Here is a 7,007-nt window from a genome sequence, read left to right as displayed (position 1 = left end):
CTTGGTAATATGTCAACCACTGGCAATTCTTTAGGGAATACAATGTCACTGGTCCCACCTGACACTCTAAAATGTCAGTCATCACTGAGGTCCATTTAAGAGGTAGATTTTTCTTTATGAGACTCTTCAGTGTTTGTCTATAGACAGTTGCAGATACTTGTTGGTCCCAGGGAACTAACTCTCCAGTAACCAGGACACACATTTATCCAGAGAATCAGTTGATTTCACCTTTTTTTTTTTTTTCCAAGCCTAACTGTAACCAGCTTTATTAAAGATTCTTTTCATAAACAATCATGGTATTTCAGGCAGGACATGGGCAGACAATCAACAATATACAAGAACTTCCAAATTCCCTTCTTGTATAGACTACCAAAATCAGAAAGCCACTATAAAACCCAATGAAGTCTTCATTCAATGCTTTGAAAAGGGGGAAGTAGCTTAGAGTGAGGGTTGACATTTCACATTAAGGATGTTGTTTTAACAACTTTTCACAAGCCGACCCTGACTTTTAGGCAGAATTATCAATCTGAAGATCCACAATCCTTTATAAAAGGAACCAGTGCTCTTCTGAGAACTCTCGATGAAGTCACTGCAAAGTCCACATCACTCAATGGACTGGGAAACCAATTTTGGGGGCCAGGTTCCAACAGGTCTCTGGTTTTTAAGGGAATTAAGTCTATGTTGATAGTACAGGGGGAAGAGGATATAAAAGTGAATTTATAGTTTTCCCAGACCACAAGGCATTGTTGTGCCTTGGTGGCCACCTAGGTCAAACCAGGATCTCTCTCCTGGGAGCCAACAGGAGCCTTCCAAAATTATCAGGGAAAGAGGTTTTCTGTCCTCAATCCAGCTTGGGAGAGATTTTGTTACTGACACATGATCCTTCCCCCACCCAGTAATGAAGTGTTCTGTGTGCTAACAATATAGCTTAAAAAAAAAAAAGTAAAACGAAATTCTGCATTTTTATAAAACTTGATAAAAAATAGTATTTCAAACTGTACAGTCACCAGAAGTACACAGTTATCAAAAATGCACACACATCACTTGGCATCTCCAGCACCTTCAGCTTTCTGTGCCTGGTCTGTTTTGGCATCTCCATTTTCTGCAGGATTATTCGCATCTTTCCCGGCATCAGCTTTCCCCTTCTTCCCCTTGGGTACCTTCTCTCCCTTCTTCGCAGGGGCCTTTTTAGGTTTGGGCTCTGGCTTTGGAGGAGCAGGTTTAGCAGACAACCTCGCAGATCTTCTCTGTGGCTCGTCCTTCACCTTGATTTTGTCTCCTTTAGCATCCCCTTCAGCCTTTCTTTTGGGCATGGTGGCGGCAGGGGACGTCGGCGCTGAGCACGGGGATACAGCGGCGCGCGGGTTTGCTCCGTCCGGGGGTCGTCCTCGCTGCTTCCTCCGATTTCACCTTTTAAATAACAGTAAAAGTTTATTCATTTCCTAGGATTGCCTCTCATTCCCAAGAATAAAAAATAACTGGATGCCAAAAACAGGATAACATTGCATCCTCTGCATAAAGATAGGCATGGCCATGATTTTCCTACTTTATATGTACAAAGAAAGTAAAATTCAGGAAGTAAAACCTAACTATCAAATTTAAAATAATTAGACTAACAAATATAACTCTCAGGGATCTAATTAATACATGTGACTGGTTTATTTATGCTGTTTCAAAAGTGTATAGTCATAGGGTCATACAGTAAAGTTATACAAGATGAATTGATAACATTATGGTCACAAGAACAATAGGGTGTCTAAACTTTGTGGAAAACACAGTTTACATTTAGTCTATCAGTTCCCTTTGTGATTTTTCCCCATTTCTCTGCCATGTATATGTATGTATGTATATGTATATACATCTATATATGATATATCTGCTATATATAGGCCTAATATATGTTATACATACATGGATATGACTGTGTATATTTAATAAAAACTAACTCACATTGCTTTCTCCAAACCCAAATTCAGTTTCTGTTACTTTCATCCATGTAGCAGTCTATATGACTGGAACAAGTTATCTCAAGCCATCCCAGTTACTTGGTGCATAACACAGGCCTGATGAATGTTGTCACTGTAGTTTATTAATATTAGTGGCCACTCTCAACTTGGTCCCTGAACTGACTCTGTAGGAATTGCTGAGCACCTGCCCCTTGTTTCATTCTGCTCAGGATGAAGCCTTCTCTCTCAGCCTTCTGTGTGAGGATTCCACTGATGCTACTTGAGGTGGTTGCGACCCACAGTGATGAGGCTCGACGAAGATGATGGGCTCGTTAAGTTCATCTCATTTTAGACACACTGCAAGCGGCATTTTGTTTATATGGTTCATTTCGCCGACAAATTAGATTTCAAATTGATTGCTTTCCAAAATGGCTTTGTTCATCAATTCTAAGGCCAGGAAATTACAATCAGAATCCTAGTAATTAATGGTCTCCCACATTAAAAATGTTTTTTAAACAGCAGTCCAGTCAGGGACTTCACCGGAATGTAAATGTTCTCTTGACTTTTCAGCCTTTCTCAAACACTTTATGGGATAGGCTAGAAATAAAGGATTTTCCACACACTCACTGTGAAAATAAAAGACCTGACAATTCACAACAGGGAAGGCTAGTACTTCTTAGTCAGAGACTAAACCTAAGGCCAGGCAGAAAACAAATGAAAGTTTTACTCTAGACAAGAGGGTACCTGATATTGGGTTGTGAATTTAGAGCATGTAAACTATTTTGATAAAAAGAAAAAAAGAAAACAATGTCTACCATACACCATTTTTATTTTTCAATAGTACACAAGGTACTTAATTTTGTAAAGTCACTATCCATTCTTTGGTTTCATTTTTGAAATAAAATTATTTACATTGCCTTCTTAAAATCAAATTTGAAATTTAAAATAAGTAAAGAAAACCATGAAGTTTTCCTAAGTTTTATTTGCTTGATGTTTTCAACTGCAGCTTTTTCCTGCCACTAGTATTAGAATCCTTCCAGGTTTTTTTAGGATTTTCAGTTGCATCTGAAACCTACCCATACTACAATTACTTTGATGAGGGCTTTTAGTTTTCACAGCTGTGTGTTATAAAATAAACCATAAGTGCAGATTATGACATAAATCAAATGCATAGCTTAATTATTAATGACATGACTTTGGGGAGAAATGACCTTTTGTTCCCATTTGAAAAGAGTCCATCATCAGCTGCATCCTCATGTCTGGCTCGTCTCCTAAGTAACTGCCGTCTGGACTTACGTAGTAAGCACTTGCCTCTGTGAAAAAAATAAAGTTGAATTTTCCAAATGAATATTCTCAAATCACAGTTAGTATTTCTCCAGGAACTAGAAAAGGACTTTCATTTATTTTTCAAGTTCTAGTTTAGGTATCTGTGAGGTACATATCATTTAGCTCCAGGGAGTCTTGTTTTGGGACCATACCCAGCTCAGTAACGTACTTACATATAGTCCACTCTATTCCCCTCCACTTACCTAGAAAGCTGTAGCTTTCCAAGAAGACAGCAGGAACAAAATGAGATCGCAAAGAAAGGGAAAAGCTCATGAGTCCTTTGTGGAGGTGCAAGGGTAATGGAGGAGGAAATCCGTTCTTCCAGCTAGTTATAAAATCCCAATTCAGTAACCAAAAATTTCACTCTTAGGCATTTTAGTGGCACACTCTAGAACATACATGCTCCTGGACAAAGCTCCTGCTCTTGGCTCTGGGCTCAAAAGTGGTTGCCAGTTGGTTAATAAGCTGCTTTAAAATTTAAGACTTTTTTTTCTTATAAAGAATATTAGATGATGTGTTAATTCAAATTGTTATCTGCCTTGTAATGATGGCAAAACCAACTTCAAATAAAGAGAAGTTGATTTTCTCATCTGAAATCCTAGAACCTCGGATCTCCAGATCTTAACTGCAACCTCTTTGCCAACACCACTGGATTCACTACTCCATTGTTTTCTTGACCTTAAAGCTTGTGGTAGCTTCTCCTGTTTACTGCATGAAGCCCAACATTCTTTGCAGGTCTCCTTATGCAGCAGTTAGTCCTCTAATACAGTTTGAGGGTTAAAGGACATGCTCTTCCAATTAATTTACATTCCAGAAGAGAAAAGTGTTTTGGCAGTCTCCTCTTTGTTTTGTGTTCTGGAGACAGATGATTTTTGCATCTGAGTAGTAAGCAAAGGTTACAAACCATAGCACATTGGCACTCTTTGATGACATGAGATTTGCGGTTTTACCAAGTGAAGGTGGTAGAACCAGAGGTTTAGCGATGATCTATCCATCACTAACCTAAGAGAACAGTGGACAGATAGGTAGTACCAGGAAGAGATCTCTGGAAACAAATGGGGTGACTCAGAGACCTAAGATGTTTGGCCATTTGGGGTATCAGGAACCTTCTCCCCCCTTTAAACTTCAAAAAGCACAAGTTTCTTTTTCATGTTTTCTATGGACGAGAGCTTAAAAGACATGTCAAAGAAAAATATTAATTCATGTTTTTCACTCCTAAAGATCTTCCTTCCCCTCTGCTTTTGTATGAACCGAATTTGTGTGTGACATCTGTACACATAAACTGTACTGTGCCTACTAAGTAGACAGCATTGTAAACTTCATTGTGCCATTTGATCCTCAAAATGGCAGAGGGTATCTCTGAACGCAGTTTCACTGTGAGATTAAGTTCTTTCTTACTTTTTTATTGGATATTTTCTTTATTTACATTTCAAATGTTAACCCCTTTCCCAGTTCCCCCCAACCCCCGTCCTGGAAACTCCCTACTATACCCCGTCCCCTTGCTTCTATGAGGGTGTTCCTCCACCTACCCACACACTCCCACCTCCCTGCCCTCAATTCCCCTATAATGGGGCATCTATGGAGCCTTCATAGGACCAAGGGCCTCTCCTCCCATTGATGCCTGACAAGGCCATCCTCTGCTACATATACAGCTGGAGCCATGTGTACTTCTTGGTGGCTTAGCACCTGGGAGCTCTTGTTGGTCTGGTTGGTTGATATTGTTATTCTTCATATGGAGATACAAACCTCTTTAGCTCCTTCAGTCCTGTCTCTAACTCCTCCTTTGGGGACCCCACGTTCAGTCCAATGGTTGGCTGTGAGCATCTGCTTTTGTATTTATAAGCCTCTGGCAGGGCCTCTCAGGAGACATCTATATCAGGCTCCCTTCAGCAAGCATTTCTTTTTCTTTCTTTTTATTTTTCATGTATTATCTCTTTTTTAAAATCTTTTTTATTAGATATTTTCCTTATTTACATTTCAAATGTTATTCCCTTTCCTACTTTCCCCTCTGAATACTTCCTCTCCCTCCTCCCCTCCCACTGCTCACCAACCCACCCACTCCTTCCTGGCCCTACCAGTCCTATAGTGGGGCATATAACCTTCACAGGATTAAGGGCCTCTCGTGCCATTGATGACTGACTAGACCATTCTCTGCTACATATGCAGCTAGAGCCATGAGGCCTAGCAAGCATTTACACTGTATTTATATTTTGGCATCCACAATAGTGTCGGGGTTTCCAATGCACCCTATCAGAGTTTAAGTTCTTTGCTCAAGACTCTTACTGTTAGAAGCAATGGAATAGGGACTTAGAACGCAAGCAGTCTAACTCCAGAGCCTGTGCTCTTAACTGTCACAATCACTTGGCTCTCTGTATCATTCATGCCATGTAAAACAACCATCTCTCTGTGTTCCTGTATTTTATCATCTTAGTTATGACAAATTACTATTTTTCTTTATTTAACTTCTATAATTCATTTTCTACTGGTGTATTGTGAAGTTGGGTTAGATTCATACCAAGATTTTAAGTTTAAGATTATCTGTCTCCTCTTCCCAAGTGAAATTGGTACCATATGACAATACATAGGACGGTGCCATGTGACAATGATAAATAGAATGTGTAAGAGCACAACTTCTGATGGAGATGCAGTCTCAGAGCTGCTTCTGTTTGAATTTCCCCGATGACTACAGATGATAAATGTTTTTCCATGTTTATCATCCATGAGAATCCGTTGAATATTCTCTATTCATTTCCTTAGCCTATTTGGATTGGGCTGTTTAGTAATTTTGGTATTTTATTGGCTTTTTGGAATTTTATTATTTAACTTTTTAGTACATTCTAAATATTAACCTTGTGTCAATTATAGAGCCACCAAACACACGTCTCTATTATGTAGGATTTCTTTATTCTATCTGATGATTCCTTTGGTGCAAAAAATCACAGTAAGCAAAGAGAGTCAGAGTGAGAGGGACTAATACTGCACATTTTCCCTCATTTGTGAATGCTAAATATTATAAATATGCATACAATTTATATATTTGTTTTACAGAGATACATAAAATCGTAAGTATAGATGACATAAAAAGAGAAGGAAGACCAGGAGAAGAAAGGGGAAGATGGAGAGAGCTGGCCACTTAAGGTATGAGACAGGTTTCCACAAAAATGTCTTCTTAGGGTTATTTTATTTTATTCTTCATTATGTGTATGAATATGCATCTCTTTGTGTGGGAGTGTATACATGCTATTTCCAGAGAGTTTTAAGACACAAGATTCTCTGAAGCTGAGTTACAGGTAGTGATGAGTACCTGATGTATGTATGTTCTAGGAACTAATATTGGGTCTTCTCCAGAAGCAGTGTGGCCTCATAAATGCTGAGTCTATCTTTTCAGCCTCCATAAATATGTTTCCATGAAACTCACTACTATATAAGGAAGTTTGAAAAAAATAGCATTTCTAACAAAAGCTTTACAATTTGTCTCGTATCAAAAGGTCTTGTAAATGCTAAAATATTCAATTTAAGATGCTGTCATAGCTCAAATTTTCAACTATTATATGCTACTTTCTATAACACAGCCTCATGCCAGGAGCCTTAAAATTCAGAGAATAATATTTTATCATTTGATTAGGCAGTATGACATGTAAAAATTCTGTGCTAAAAATTTCTTCAAACTGCTAGGAACAATGTACACCTAATAGCAAAAGATACTTTCCAACATGCCCATATTTGTGGAAAGCT

General features: G+C 38.6%; 1 pseudogene across 1 annotated transcript in view; it reads right to left on the bottom strand.

Moving 5' to 3' along the window:
* Positions 1 to 218: 218 nt before the first annotated feature.
* Gm7931 (predicted pseudogene 7931) overlaps positions 219 to 7,007 on the bottom strand; it is a 67,768-nt pseudogene continuing 60,979 nt past the window's right edge. Inside the window, exons 2-3 of the transcript NR_169028.1 lie at positions 3,158 to 3,259; positions 219 to 1,410 (exon numbers count right to left, since the gene is read on the bottom strand). The product of NR_169028.1 is annotated as a predicted pseudogene 7931 (transcript). The remainder of the gene's footprint in view (positions 1,411 to 3,157; positions 3,260 to 7,007) is intronic.

This window comes from Mus musculus, chromosome 5 (genome assembly GCF_000001635.26).
Source record: "Mus musculus strain C57BL/6J chromosome 5, GRCm38.p6 C57BL/6J".
NCBI classification, from domain to species: Eukaryota; Metazoa; Chordata; class Mammalia; order Rodentia; family Muridae; genus Mus; species Mus musculus.
Note: the sequence above shows the minus strand (reverse complement) of the source record. Positions and strands in the feature narration are given on the sequence as shown.